The sequence below is a fragment of the Hylobates moloch genome, unplaced genomic scaffold (genome assembly GCF_009828535.3).
Source record: "Hylobates moloch isolate HMO894 unplaced genomic scaffold, HMol_V3 SCAFFOLD_17, whole genome shotgun sequence".
Taxonomy (NCBI): domain Eukaryota; kingdom Metazoa; phylum Chordata; class Mammalia; order Primates; family Hylobatidae; genus Hylobates; species Hylobates moloch.
In genome coordinates this window covers 5,972,195-5,987,148 of record NW_026652292.1, presented here as the reverse complement: position 1 = coordinate 5,987,148, position 14,954 = coordinate 5,972,195, and the positions used below count along the sequence as shown (strand labels likewise).

The window sequence follows — 14,954 nt, the reverse complement described above, 5'->3', positions numbered from 1 at the left end:
TTTATAGATGACAAAACTAAGTATTCATTAGACATATGGTAACTGGCCCAAGACCATACACAACCAGGACTCAAGTCTTTATCTTGAAGTCTGAGCCACTGAGCTGGAAGCCACACTCAGGAAGGAACCCAACATAGAAACAGGCCAGTCCTTTCCTAAAGAGTGAAAAGATGTAAATAGAACTCCAATTGTTCAGAAAATTGTGTACATCTATCTATACAATATTTTAAAGTTGTTTAAAAGAGCTTTTTAAGGACAGGAGGAAATGCTTACCTAGCGTTTTTTTTAAATGCAAAATGATACATTTGCTACATATTTAAAGCACCATTAAAAGTGACAAGAAATATGCTCAAACGTTAACAATGGAAAAATTATAGGTAGTTTCTGTATTTTCCAAATTTTCTTCAATAAGTCATTATTGCTTTTATAATCCTAATAAAGGAAGTGTAATAATTTCAGTTTTACTAATTCATACTGCAAGGGTCAAAGAGCAGACATCACTGTGCCCGTCTTAAGTCTTCTGTAAGAAACTGGTACCCCCCAGCCTTTACACTAAAGTCACACCAGCAGGGGCTCCCTCCGGGCTCTGCCGCCCAGCACTACAGGCCCTCATGCTGCTGATCCTGTGTCAGCTCCTAACCCCGCATGGCTAAAAGGCCCCTTCGGCCATAAAGTGCTGGGTCTGGTTTAGAAAGTTATCCCATACCCCAGACTGCAGCAGTACATGTCCCTGCCCTGCCAAAGGCAAGGCCCCTGAAAAAGCTATCCTACAATCCTGAAAACCTCCAGATGAGCTTTGTGAGGACGGTGTTCTATCAAGTGCCCCAGCCGCATTAGTAAGGCCAACCAGGCTCTCTTCATCATGCCAGCTCTCAAAGGCACTGCTGCCAGGGGGCTGTGCTGAGTGGGATTCTGAGGCTACATTACATAGCCGTAGTAGAAAAAACTGTTACTATTCATTGGTGATGAATACTCATTAGGTGGCATTCACCATCTGCCTGCTGTGACCAGGCACTCACTGTATGACACGCTTCACTGAGTCTGATGAAACCACCGTCACCCCATTCTACAGACGGCTCATAGGCAAAGCACCTGCCTACACCTCACAGGCGCCGTGAGACCCCAGGCAGCAGCTGCAGCTCTGCAGCCCCTGCCCTCCGCACAGTCAACCCCTTGAGGCCCCGCCAAGATGACAGAAAACAACTATTCAAGAAAGGACTATACAAAAGGCTGGAAATCACCAATTACACAAAGTAAGTATGAGCGAGTGAGAGAGAGGGAGAGAGGGAAAAGAACTCACCCGATCCAAAGATGTAAGCCAATATTAAAGCACAGCAAGCAGATGGGATTCGTGGTCTGCAGTTATTTACCCGTGATCCTCTGCATAGCGCACCCCGGCTGATACAGACAGTAGAGCTGTGGGCAGGATGATGAGATGCGGTACCTACTCTCATCAAGTTTATATGGGAGGGACAGGGGGCATGATGGGGGAGATAAGTAGCCAAAATAAACCAAAAAGTTGCTATGCAGAAATTTAAACTGGTAACCACGGCTGTGAACTTTAGGTTGGTCAGGGAGAGCCTCCCTGATACCAAGTGGCTGGTACTGAGGCTGAGATGGGAAAGGTAATGAGCAGCCAGTTATGGAAAGACAAGGGGACAGCACTCTGGCACAATGGACAGCAGGACGGGGACCCCAGGTGCGATGGACTAAGAGGGCACCAAAGGCACCAGCACAGCCCAAGCTGCGGAGTCTAAGACCAGGCCTGAGTGTACCTGTCCCCATGGGCCAGCTGCTAAGCAGAGAGTCCGAAGCCTGGAGGAGATTCAAGATGCACCAAAAGGACTCGGCCCTCAGAAAGTCAGGATGCAAGCCCAGGTGCCAGCAAAGGCCCCACCGCCTCCCGCTGAGATGCCAGGCCCTCAGCCTGCATGCAGCCTGGAAGGGGAGAAGGTCCCGGGGGCAAGGTGGGAGGGGTTTCGGTGAGCAACACTAAGAAGGGCTTGGGTGAGAGACATCCATGGCATGCCAGCTGTGTGAGGGCAACACAACGGAAAAGGGAAGGGAAGAGGGAGCCCAGCACGAAAGAGCACAGGAGCCAGGGATCAGAAAGGAAGCCCAGGACGCCCTGCTCCACAGAAACACCAAGTAAGGACACATCAAGAAAGCACAGGGTGGACGGCAACAAGGAGTGGAACAAGAGCGAAGAAGCAATAGGGTGGCGAGCTGGGGACCAAGGCAGGCAGAACCCATGTACTAAGACAGCTAAGGTCTCTGGGAGGCTGGGCCAAGCAAGACAGACACTCCCACCCACAGGAAAATGGGACCAGTAACAAAGTATCCAAGACTCAAGAGAAACCCGCTGCCACGCTAAGGCCAACCTCAGTCTATATCCAGATCCTCAAGTAAGCAACTGAGGCAGCAGTTGGGCGCGGCAGGGAGGGCGCTGAGGACAGCTGGGCAATCAAAGGCAACCGCCCATCCCTGGGGACTGGGTCTCACCTCTGATTCCACACAACCCTCCAAGCCAGAGAGGACAAGCAACACAAGTGGGTTCTGAAGCAAAGAGGGGCCCAGTCACCTGCGACCCAGGCACATGGCAGATTCAAGGAGAGTGCTCCCAATCAGCTATTTGGGACCCTGACCATTCAACACACATGACAAAAAGGCACCAAGAGTGGCTCCTATCTGCAAACGCGGTAGAGGACAGTGGATGCCAGGTCAAGGTGGCGCGGCACAAGTCACAGCCAGAGGACACTGCAGGATGCCCTGAGGGACCACAGGACTGAGCTGACCAGAGGCAACGCGGGGGGCGTCGCCTCAAAGAAACTCACCAGAAGCATGAACCATGTTAGGAACTTAGAAATCTCGGGCAGCAGTACCGGGAAGCCTCCTGCTGATGAGCATGAGGTCTGTGGAATATGCTGCAAATCGTGGTTTCCCAAGCAGAGGCGAGACTGCAGACCCTTCAGGAGCCTGAAGTGCCTGGGGTCAGATCGCATCCCAAGTACAACACAGGGACGCAGCTCTCCCCACATGGTGCTGTCATGAGGACTTAATGAATCCACACTGGCAAGTGCTTAGCACAGGGCCTGGCCCTCGGTAAGGGCTCGGTGCAACAGTGGTCATAACTACGAACAAACTACAGATGCTGAAAATTCATGGACACAGAAACACTACCACTGGGCACCACAGGAGGGAGAAACAAAGGCTGAGCCTCCAACCTACACAGCCCAAGCAAACCAAGACTTCATCAAAGCTTTTACTCTGACGTTGCTGCACTTAGCCACTAAAGGTTTTCATCATGTTTTATGCTTAGTCTTAGCAGTATCTCTTAGAAACTAGTATTTCCAACTGAAGCTAGACATCTTTCCCTTTCAAGTAAAATTAATAATTTGGCAAATTTATGTAAAGATAAGACTTTTAATGTAAGTATTTCTACTGACCAATCCATGTGTCCATCTACACGAGCCTAGAGAAAGGTCCTACAGTGGCAGTCACCTGATTGTGCTTCTGGGTGGTGGGATTGAGTGACTTTAGAGCTTTCTGCTTAAAAAAACCACGGATCAGTTTTATAAAAGCAATGTCATTATGTTTTAGTTAGCACGAAGCACTCTTAGAAACAACCTCTAGCTTTAAAGCAATCAGCAAATGGCAGTGTAAGATGGCACACACAGCAGGTGGTCCCCAGCCTCACAAAGCAGGCTCTCTCCAACTGGTGATGACAGCACCAGGTCCTCCTGTTTGGTTGACAGAAGTCACCCTCAGAATCCTTGGGAAAATCAGGGCACTAGCTGTCCATCTCTGGAGTCTCTGAATCATTTGGAGACTGGGCAGGCCCTCAGACAGCATCGGCATCTCTCCTGAGAAGCCAGACATCACTTCTCTGGACCCAGAGACTGGAACTCAGCATAATTGTCTTTTTTTTTTTTTTTTTTTTTTTTTTGAGACGGAGTCTCGCTCTGTTGCCCAGGCTAGAGTGCAGTAGTGTGATCTCGGCTCACTGCAACCTCTGCCTCCTGGGTTCAAGAGATTCTCCTGCCTCAATCTCCCAAGTAGCTGGGACTACAGATGCATGCCATCACGCCCGGATAATTTTTTGTATTTTTAGTAGAGACAGGGTTTCAATGGTTAGCCAGGATGGTCTCGATCTCCTGAACTTGTGATGCGCCCCCCTCGGCCTCCCAAAGTGCTGGGATTACAGGCGTGAGCCACTGCACCCAGCCTGTTTTCCTCTTTATTAGCTTACCTCTTTGGACAATTCTTGCTTTGCTCTACATGTGCAGTGGCCAAAGAGACAGGCTACAGAGTGAGACTACCTGGACTCCAACGCCAGCTTTACACCTACCAGCTGTGTGACCCCAGGCCAGCTGTGCCGAGAACAGCCTCTCCCAGAAGGGTGGCAGGAGACACTGTATAAAGGGTGAGGGCTCAGTCAGGCCAGTGGTGATTACTACTGTGGCTAGGACTGTACACCACTCACTTGATGGCAGCAAAGGAAAAGCTGAGGTCCCCACCTGTTAAGGGAGGCTCTGTGAACAGCAAGTCATCTTCCCCAACCACAGGCCTTGTTATTTTATTCTAAAACCAATCCTAAAACGCCCTTTTTACTCAATGAGTTTGCAAGCTTCAGTTCATTCCATGCTTTCATCTCCCTGAATAGTTCCCATAGATTCATATCCTTTAGAGTGTGGTCTCGGCGCTCTATCCTTCCACCCATCACACTTGTCCTTCAGCGTGAACATAGTCTCTTGTGAGCCAGAACCACAAACTCTAGATAGATTCACCTTTTGCTTTCTTCCATGAGGTAACTCATAATGACACTTTAGAATTTCTTTGCATTTCACAGGACGTGCAAGGTATCCTTTTCTTATTTTTGGCCATCATTTCATCACTGTCCTTCCATTTTTTTAATAATGTTTTACATAAGTTTAGAGACGATGCCTATAACCAAAATACACTTTACTGTGTTGCGCCACAGGCCCATCTCTGCCCATTCACAGAGGTCTTGTGTGGCTCTTCACTCCAACATACCAGTGCCCTCTCTGTGGGGGAGGTGGGAAGAAGCCCAGGCTTGCACCCCATGCAGACCTGCATCTGGGCACCAGTGCCTTTATTTTCTAGTAGCGCCTTGGGCGAGACGCTTGAATCACTTAATGCTTAATTTTTCTCTCTTCAAAATGAGTTATCGTCTAGGATTGCGAGACTGCAGGTCAAGCCCCCAACGCAGCAGTGCTGACTGAGGCGGCTGCGCTGCCAGTCCTGCTTTGTCTTTCAACTGCCGTCAGATAAAACAGCGAGTAAACAGCTCATCAGATGCTCCACTCTTCATAGAATGCAACTTCTAAGAATACTCCAGGTGACAGAAATCCTGCTCCCACACTGCAGCCTCCCTCCAGGCCAGTTCTGGAACACCTCGAGAAAGCACGAACCTGAGCATACTACTGCGCACGACTGGCTTCCCTCTGAAATCCTCAACACTCCCCAACCCCACAGCTGTCGACTTTGTCCTGTGGTGGCTGTCAAAGCACCCCACCACATCTGAATCTAATCTCTTTAGGAAAACAAAGCAAAAGGCCCTGTACCAACATATTTGAACCATGTTTGTAGAATGAGTTGCTAGGTTCCATCCTCTGCATGTTAGCGACATTTAGTTCACTGAACACTGTTAGGAGTAAAGTGCCCAGATGTCAGCCGTGAATTCACATTTCCAACTGCAGCACCCTTTGCCAGGTCACGTCAGCCTGTCAAGGCTTCAGTGTTCTGTCTACAAAACAGGAGTAATACCACTCATTTCATGGGTCGGCTCTGGGAGCTCAAGGAGCAAACTCTTGCAGAGAGTTAAGCCAAAAGAGCCCCACACACAAGCCACAGTGGTGCTGGTGACCAGGAAGACTGTTGAGGGAAGGAAGTGACCGTCTGCACCATCATTAACCTGCGTGCAAAAACGCTGAGACCTATCACCTGCATGCTGGACTGGAGACACTCCAGGTCACAACAGTTGCTCCGTGTTGCTCTGTGTTGCGCTATGAACCTATTTTATGCTTCATGTGCTATTAAAACAGCGGCTTTTTGAAAAGGATTTGCATTGGAAACTCAAACAATTTCTAGAGCTTTCACAGTGGTAACTTGCGGAGTAACACAGCTTTTACTGTTGTATGAGTTTCAATTTATTTCGACAACAGTTACTGAATCAAATAGTCTAAAGTTACTGCAGTTTAGAGCTGTCTAAATATATGGCCATTTAAATTTTAATTAAAAGTAAATAAAATTAAAATTCAGCTCCTCAGTTGCATTTGTCACATTTCAAGTGCTCAAAAGTCACATACGGCCAGTGGCTACTGTATTAGGGCAAAAATAGAATTACTGCATCTCCACAGGAAGTTCTACTGGACAGTGCTGTTCTAGTTGCCTACTTAATGTTCCCTGGCCCTTAATTTTGTTTTCCTTCACTATACACAGAACACTATGTTAGAAGCTGCAAAGAGTTCAGAAAACACTTCATCCTCTCCTTCTACTAGGTGCACGAAAAAAACCTTAACCAACTTTAAACGAGTTACACACAGCAGCACATACAGCCCTGAGCAAATACATCAAGAGTGCCCTTGCCTCTGGGGAGATGAGATTCTTATTTAAAGCTGTAGAACAGTGCTGATGTACCTTCAGAACAATTAAAAAAAAAAAAAAAAAAAAAACAACAAACAAACACAAAACTAGACCAGACATTATTCATTATTAAGGCATTGTTAAAATGTTTTAAAAATAGAAAGGTATCTTTCAATTCATAACACCCCTCCAGCCCCCACTCCCAAGACTCAGAACATTCAGTCTTTAGCAGTTTTCACTTTGGTCTGAAAGTGAAAGCTGTATTTTCAAAAACCAAGAAAAAGGCTTTTCCTGTCCAGCTGGCAACAAGGAGGACTTAATTTTTGGTTTCAATTTCCTTAAAGAGAGGAGAAAAGGGCAGCAGTGGCCTTTTTAATCTCTCCAGTGCTTCCAAGTCTTTCATGTGCTCTCTGAGGTGGGTGCCACAGGCTCTGCTTCACAGGTGGGGAAACTGAGGCTCAAGTTAGAAACCGTGGCGAAACCAGCCAAAGCCAGACCTGTGAGTGTGTGACATGGGCTGATGGAGCTAGGCTCTTAAGAGCCAAGCATGTGGCTCCCAATGCTGACAAATGGACTCCATGCAGCAGGTTTGAAGCAGAAACATCAAAATAATTCGACTTTTCATTTCCCTTAAACTACTACATCCTAGCCATTGCTTCAGATCGACAGGATTCCAGAAATGTTACAATAATCTGAAATCTCTTTCAAATGGAAAGATAGAAATCACCTAACACCCACATCCTAGCACTTGGGAAACTAATTCCAATCTGAAGCCACAGGAGAGCCTAACTGGTTATGCACAGCAGCTGATTTAGGAAAGAAAAGGATCACAAGCCCACAACAAAAAGGCATGTTGTTGATAATCAAAGACATTCTCTGCCAACAGGGACCCTCAGAGCTGCTCCCATCTAGCCCACCCTGTCAGCCGAGAGATGGATAAAGTTCTGCAGAGATCTACCGGGCCCAGGCCTAGATGTGGCCCGCCCCCTGGCTCACTGCCAGCAAATGCAGTGCACATCACCAGAGTCCAGGACACCAGGGACAGGCTCATAGGGCACTCTCTAGTGGCCCAATGATGGACAACTCATCTCCATACTTCCCCAGGCTTTCTAACTTTTCATAGTTAGGTATTAATTTTTACAATAAGAAACAAAGAGCAGTTAAAACTAAACGGTGATGTTTTTCAAATACAGTATAGAATTTTCTTGAATGTTTTCTGCTTTTGCATTCTATATTGTAAAACAGAACACTAGTTTAGCCACTCTCCAGGAAGGAAAGCAGATAAACTGCAACAGACTTTATTTTTTTTAAATTCTAAGACAAACAACAAAAGTTTCCCTTAGCATTTGGTTTATGAATACTCCGTAGACTTGCCATCCCCCCACCTGCTCTCCTGAGTTGGCAGATCCTCCTTCTGCTCTTCTTTCTTGGGAGATACTTACTTGGTGGATACCGTGTGCTTGGCACTAAGAATGCGGGCTACAATACAGCCCCTCCTTCCCTGAGGAGACTCAGGAGGGCAGTGGGGTCAGCTTTGTAACAGCAGCAACTCCACAAGAGCCAAACACTCAGAGGGGGCTCAGGAAAGGACAGAGGGAAGAACCGTGTGGGAGTTTTCTTGTGCCTCCTAAAGGAGGCACCGTGCTCTGAAGCCAAGGTTCTGGGGAAGCCAACATTCCTACGAACCTGGGCTTGCAGGACAAGTGTTCCCCACATCTTCTGCAAAGCAAAGATGGACTGCTATGAACTTAAGAGAACTGGGTTCCAGAGGTGACTCTTGGGTAAGTCATCAACCCCCACCTGCATAGGAAAGACCCCTTTCCTAAACTAGCCAATGCAGGACACCTCGTGAACAGGACTTTTCAATCACTGTATTTTCATAAATTCACACAGCTTTCCTGAAAACTTTAATTTAATTTATTTTTTATTTTATTTTGAGACGGAGTCTCACTCTGTCGCCAGGCTAGAGTACTATGGCGCGATCTCGGATCACTGCAACCTCCAACTTCCTGGTTCAAGGTATTCTCCTGCCTCTGCCTCCCGAGTAGTCCTGCAAACTTTTAAATGACATATTTTAAAGAATGTCCATCTGAGTGCAGCACAGAAAGGTTCTCCTGTTTATAGTGGCTGCCTGAGTTCAGTAGTAACCACCAAGCCAGAGGACAGAACTGGCAATCTGCAAGAGTCACTGCAATGGGCTGGAGTCCAGTCAGGGGAAAAGTGCTGGACAAGAAGAACCACAACGTCCTCATCAACCAATTCCATGCTGGGGGAAGTCTACCCACAAAAGAACCTCCTCCCCTCAAGGTCCTACACCCTATTCCTTGGAACCTGTGGCTCTGATGAGGTTATCACACCATGATCATGTTGTATTACTACATGACCTTCAGGTAGGCAGGTTACCTGCAGGAGCCTGACTCAATCACACAAGCCCATAGAAGCAGGGGGCTTCCTCCAGCTGGCGGGAAACATCAGAGAAATTCAAAGTACCTTGCTTTGCAGATGGAATGCAGGTGGCCTTAAGAAGCTGAGAGCGCCCTACCCAACTTCCCTGCTGGCAGCTAGCAAGCAATCAAGGACTTCTATCCTGCAAGGAACTGAATTCTGACAATAACAGGAATGTGCTGGTAAGAGGACCCTGAGTGCCAGCTGAGAACACAGCTGGCCAACACCTTGACTTCAGCCTTGCAAAAGCCTGAGCAGAGAACCCAGCCCCGCCATCTCTGATCTGACACACAGAATCTGCAATACCATAAATGAGTGTTCTTCTAAGCCTCTGAGTTTATGCTAATTTGCTACACAGCAACAGAGAACTACCACAACATAGAAATCTCAAAAATAGGATGTTGCATGAGTGTGCATCCCCAGTGTTGGGAGAAAAGGCATCCTTGCCACCTCACTCAGGCACATGTTCACAACAGGTCAGGTAACTTGGGCACCTGCCTGCCCTCCCTGAGGTGCTTCTCAAGGCAGGTTCAGAGTGGCAGCTTTCAAAGAGGGTGAGGCTTGCCATCCAATTCACTGCAGAGAAGAGGAAGCACTGACAAGCCAGCCACACCTCCTAGAAAGGGCCTCTCCACAGCAGCACTGCGGCTTCTTCAATATTCTGCAAGTCTGGGTGGTCTGACTCTGCCACTCCTCTGTACCTTTAGTCCAAATTCTGGTTGCATCCTCAAAAATCAAGTTTCTGAATTTGAATATCAAGGTTTGTTGTTTATTTTCTTAACCTTTTTTACTCCACAACTACAAAATCAGATCCTAAACCATATGACCTAACTGAGGCATAAAAAGTTCTTATTTTCCAAGGGTAACTATTAACTCTTCTTCCACAGGACGCTTACATGAATCCATTTAAAATGAGGACAAAATCTCATATTAAACAGTGACCAAAGAACGTTTGAGACTTTACCTTGAGACACAAATCTTACAACTTTTTACTTTAAAATATTTACTTAAAATTACTTTAAAAAATTATGTCACAAACATGCATTAAATATTTCTGAGAAAAAGCAAATGACACTGTTGTTCCATCACAGGCTCACAGCAGCAAAACAGAACCCACTTTGCTCCATTCTGACTTCCACAGCACGAGCATTAAGCCTTTTTTTTTTTTTTTTTCGGTGAAAAGATTGGAGGCCTCTCATTCCCAGCCAGTTTAATACTCCCACCCTCCTTTTCCAGAGTCTGTCATGCCCTCCTGGGCAGCCCCTTCTTCAAGTGTCAGCTGTCCTGACCTGGCCAGTCCTCGTCTATCAGTAACCAGACATACGGTGCAAGCAGTTCTCCAGCAAAACTTTCCTCAACTCCAGCACAGCCAGTGTCTTGCACTCGATTTTCAATTTCACCTTGTGGAGCTTGGCCATGGAACAAACGACAGGAACAAGTGATGCTATTACTAAATGGAAGGAGTGCTGGAAGAGTTCATTGATGAAATTAACTCCTCTTCCTCCTCCAACAGTGCAGGAGCAAGTATCCACTTAGTGTGATCGTGCACGCTTCTCTCCACAAGCTTATACCTCTGGGACTCAGAGAGGGAAACTCAGAAAGCAAGGTCCACATGCGCCACCGCCACCCTTCAAGGCAGGTCTCACGACAACCTCTCTCATGCATCCTGGACACTCACAGGAAAGTATGGGAGGGAAAGGCCCCTAGGATGCCTCCAGTGCTCTGCAGCAGTCCCTGCTGAGCATCACAAGGATGTTCCGGACAGGTCACACCTGCTCTACTTTATGTCAGTGAGGTCAGGCTAGAGGGAGAGGGGGGATCCTGGTTGCGCCTCCACGCTCTGACTTCTTCGCAGGAAAGAACTGAGAAAAACATGCACCAAGTTGGAAACGACTCTCACCAGGGGCCTTGTGGGGCATGGCTGACCATGTCCTATGCCGACAGTGGTCGGTCTCGATCAGACTTCAAACTAAGAACAGAATTGCCTTTGAGTTAATAGAAGATATTAAAAGATGAGATTAAATATCAAGAAACCTGCAAAGAGGAGGCAGCATACAGCTGCTGCACACTGCAGGCACACCTGAGATGGCACAGCCTTCGAAAGGCCAAACTCTGAATAGAAGCAGTTCAGGGCCCGGGACACCTGCACGTGTCTTCGTTCAACTACATTCTTCCTGGGTCTCTGTAACACACCAGTAAGGATGTGGCCAAATATCTGAGGGCCATGCTCCCACTCTCACTTACGCAAGACTTTTAACCTGAAGAGGTTTCCAAGCTGCTAGAACGACCATGACAAAGTAACAACAGCCCAAAGCCCTGCTGGGCCAGGGGATGAGAGCACTTCCAAGTGACAGCAGCCAGAGGCTGGGATGCAAAGGGCCCAGGGCCTGTCCACACACCTGCCCAACATCTCTAGGTCAGAAGCCCAGGTAGACAGCACAGCTCACGCTAAGCACACCATTCCCAAAACAAGGGGTTGGGATTTCAATCAAACAATGGAATAAGAACCAGAGGCAAAAGGAGCATTTCACCTCCTCTCCTCTGAAGGTTCTTGCACCAATCCCTGTCCTCTTTCACCTGCTTTTTCTTCATCCTACTTGAGGCAGAAGGCAGACTGGCAGTCTCACACGGCCAAGCCACCAGGCAAAGTGTCCAAGGGCAGAAAACTCCTCCCCAGAAAAGGACAAATAGTGCGGGTTGCCACATGGGCTACCAGGCAAAGACCCAACTGGGTTCAGCCAATGCTCCACAGCAGGCTCATCCTCCCATGAGGAATGCACACTGCATTTTTAGAAGTGCACGTCCTCGGCCTATATCGCAACCCCAAGCAGCTTCTCAGCAACAAGGTCCTTTACTATTGGTCAGCCCAGGTGTGCCTTTGAAACTCAGTTATTTCCTTAGCTAAGCCACAACTGTAAGACTTTTTGGTGGCCTTTCTCAACACTCTGGGTAAGCTGATGGCCAGAAGCAAGTTCTAGACAGAACAATTTCTTGATACAAAAAGGTTAGTTCATATTGGACCAACGGGCCATGTGGAAATGATCACTGCGGGGACCTTACCTCCTCTAGCCACAGGCCCAACTCTACCACCGCTTAGGTTTACTTTTGAAAGAGTAGCTGGAGTAGCAGCCCAAGCAGAGGTCACCGTGCCCTTCTGAGCACATAGCAGGTGGTCCTCACAGGCCCCTTTGGGCAGAGACGGCAGGAAGTGGATGCACCCAAGGCCATACTGGAGGCATGGTACACACCACCCAGAGACAGGCAAGAAGAGGTCTCCAGCAAAGGGGAAAAGGAAGGTTCAAAGAGCAAGACTGCAGTATCAAACCAGACCTCCTGGCGGGCTTCAGAGCCCTCTCATGCCCTACACCATACTGCCTTACAGCTAGATTCTAACAGGTTGGCAAGGGGTGGGGCCAGGAGCCAGGACCCAGGGCCATCTGAGCAGCAGAGCCCTGGAGGTGTTGCTGAGTTTTAGGCTTTAGTCTTTAATGTGGGGGATTGGAAATGGGGGAGGTGACATCACAGGGTGAAGGGGAATCTGACCAGACCTGCTGGCAGAGAAGATTGCCCCATTAGCAGTGATGGGAAAGGACTCAAGCAGGACCAGAGTGCATCAAAGGCACCTCCCGCTACTTAAGCAATCTCCACAGAGGTAACAAGAGCCTGCATGAGGGAGGATGAAGTGTGGAGAGATTAAAAGGGCCAAACGAACAGCATCTGATGAGTGACTGGACGTGGGTGACGAACAGCGTGAGAGGGGACCTGCACAACTGAGCAGGGTACTCTTGTGCTCTAGGCAGGGGGCACTTGCAGGCAGATTTCAGGGTGGGTCAAGATCATGAGATTGTGTCTCCCATGCAGTCCCTGCCCCAGATCCCCAGATCCTAGCACAGCACCTGACCCTAGTGGGCTCATTCACTAACAAAAGCAACACTACCTACTGAGCCTGACTAGAGTTACCAGCTCCGGGAGCCCAAGTGAGGTGCATGGGGCCTGATGCGCTACCGCTTTCTAGGAGCAGAGGTACAACCTAAGACTGGCAGAGACCACGTGTCTTTTTGTTTTTTCTAGTGCTAAGAGAAACGGAGTCCATTCCAGTTACATAACAGGCTGGAAACCTAAAGGTCCTCCCAAGCGAGCCCTTAGGTATATATTGCTATTCATCAAGAAGAAACTGCTCCCAACCACCTGCTCTCAGAAAGTTCTACAGGTAAGAACCGGAGGGAGAGGAGAGGAGTCTGCGCTCTCACCAGCGTCTGCACTGCTTGTTTACACTTCGGGGAATTTAGAAGGTATCGCTTGTAGCCCAAGCCAGGTGAAATAAGTTACAGAATATGCAGCTATTACAGTGTATCACACGCTTTAAGGAAGTATCAACTCGTGTTTCCCAACATACTTCAAATGAGAAACAGAGTTACAAGAAAAAGTTTACTGTAAGAACTCCCAACACCTAGCAATTGTGGTTATTTGTAGGACTCTACTGCATGCAACAACCCTCACACCCCGGCAAATCCATAATTGTTTTTTAAATTTGGGGGAAAAAATTGTGCAAGGAAAACTTATCATTTAAGTCTTAAAATACTGACATACAACCTACACATAAATTACTTCCAGACGCTCAAAAAAGCCCAAAACGGCAAAAGGGCTGCGTCAACAGCATCACACCTGAACAGCCTCACCTGGGACAATTCCAACCCCAACACACACACACCACCTTTCGTTTCATTCCTTGCCGTCTGTAAGCGCACTAAATTTAAGTAGCGTCTCTAATTCCCTCTAGGCGGATGTAGAAATATTTCAAATAAAAATGGCATCTTCCAAAGAATAGACATACATGACAAATCTGTTTTTTTCTTTGAATTAAGCCAATGTTTATAAACCATAGGCGATGCTTATGTTAATTGCAGCACGAAATTAAAGCACACAACACCCCCCAAAAAATGAATCACCTCTAAGTTGACAGTTAAATTTTTTTAAAAAATGAAATTAAGAAGGTTAATATTTACCTTCGACGTGATTTGAGTTCCTGGCAATGCTAAATTATTCTGCAACTTACATGAAACGCCACACTTATCTACGCCCCACTTTGACAAGGGGTTCCTCACTTGCCCGGAGGCGGGGTGGAGGGGAAGAGAGTCGATTTCCCCTTCCAATCTCAAGAGTAAAAAAGACAAATACCTGCAGGTCCTACTCAGCAGCCCCTTTCTTGCACTGTTACTTGTAGGATCTGGGCAAGTCACTCCATTATAAATGAGTTTGATATTTAAAAAACAAACTTTCAGTGCAGAGTCGGGCCTTGGCCTTCGCCTTCAATATCCATCCTCCAAAAGCCCGGGCGCCTGGGACGGGTGTCTGCACCGCGGGCGCCGGCCAGGACCATGGTCCCCGCCCCCGCCCCCGCGGCCGCCCCGCGCACTCACCCCTGGATGCCCGGGCTGTACGCGCGGCTCTTCCACGGGGTGCCGGGCCGCGGCGCCTGGGCCCCGGGGCCGCCCCCTCCGCTGAGAGCGGCCGCGCGGCTGCCGGACAGCAGGTAGTTGAGGCCGTAGGTGCTGGCCTTGTTCTCGCGTTTCCGGCGACCCGGGTGGAACTGGTGCTGCGACGGGGAGCCGGCGGGCGCGGGGCCGCGCGGCCCGGGGTGCCCGTTGGCTGTGCCGGGGGCGCTGGGCGCGCCGTCGGCGAAGTTGAAGAAGGCGCCGCCGCGGCCGCCGCCCGGTCGGCCCAGCGAAGCGCTGCTGGAGGACGACGACGAGCAGCCGGGGCTCTCGGTGCCCGACTCCGCGTTGGACGAGGACGACGACGAGGACGACAGCGACGGCGACTTGTGCAAGCGCCGCGCGCCCTCGGCCGCGGGCCCCAGCGCCGTCAGCAGCGCGGGGGCCAGCGCGCCAGGGCGCGCGGCG

At 48.7% G+C, this 14,954-nt stretch overlaps 1 protein-coding gene across 2 annotated transcripts in view; it reads right to left on the bottom strand.

The window, feature by feature from the left end:
- The window catches only part of TENT4A (terminal nucleotidyltransferase 4A), a 42,754-nt gene extending 27,805 nt beyond the window's left edge, over nucleotides 1-14,949 (bottom strand). For both annotated transcript variants that reach the window (XM_058430139.1, XM_032135403.2), the window contains exon 1: nucleotides 14,472-14,949. The gene's annotated coding sequence lies outside the window, so the exon portion shown is untranslated. The remainder of the gene's footprint in view (nucleotides 1-14,471) is intronic.
- Nucleotides 14,950-14,954: the final 5 nt, after the last annotated feature.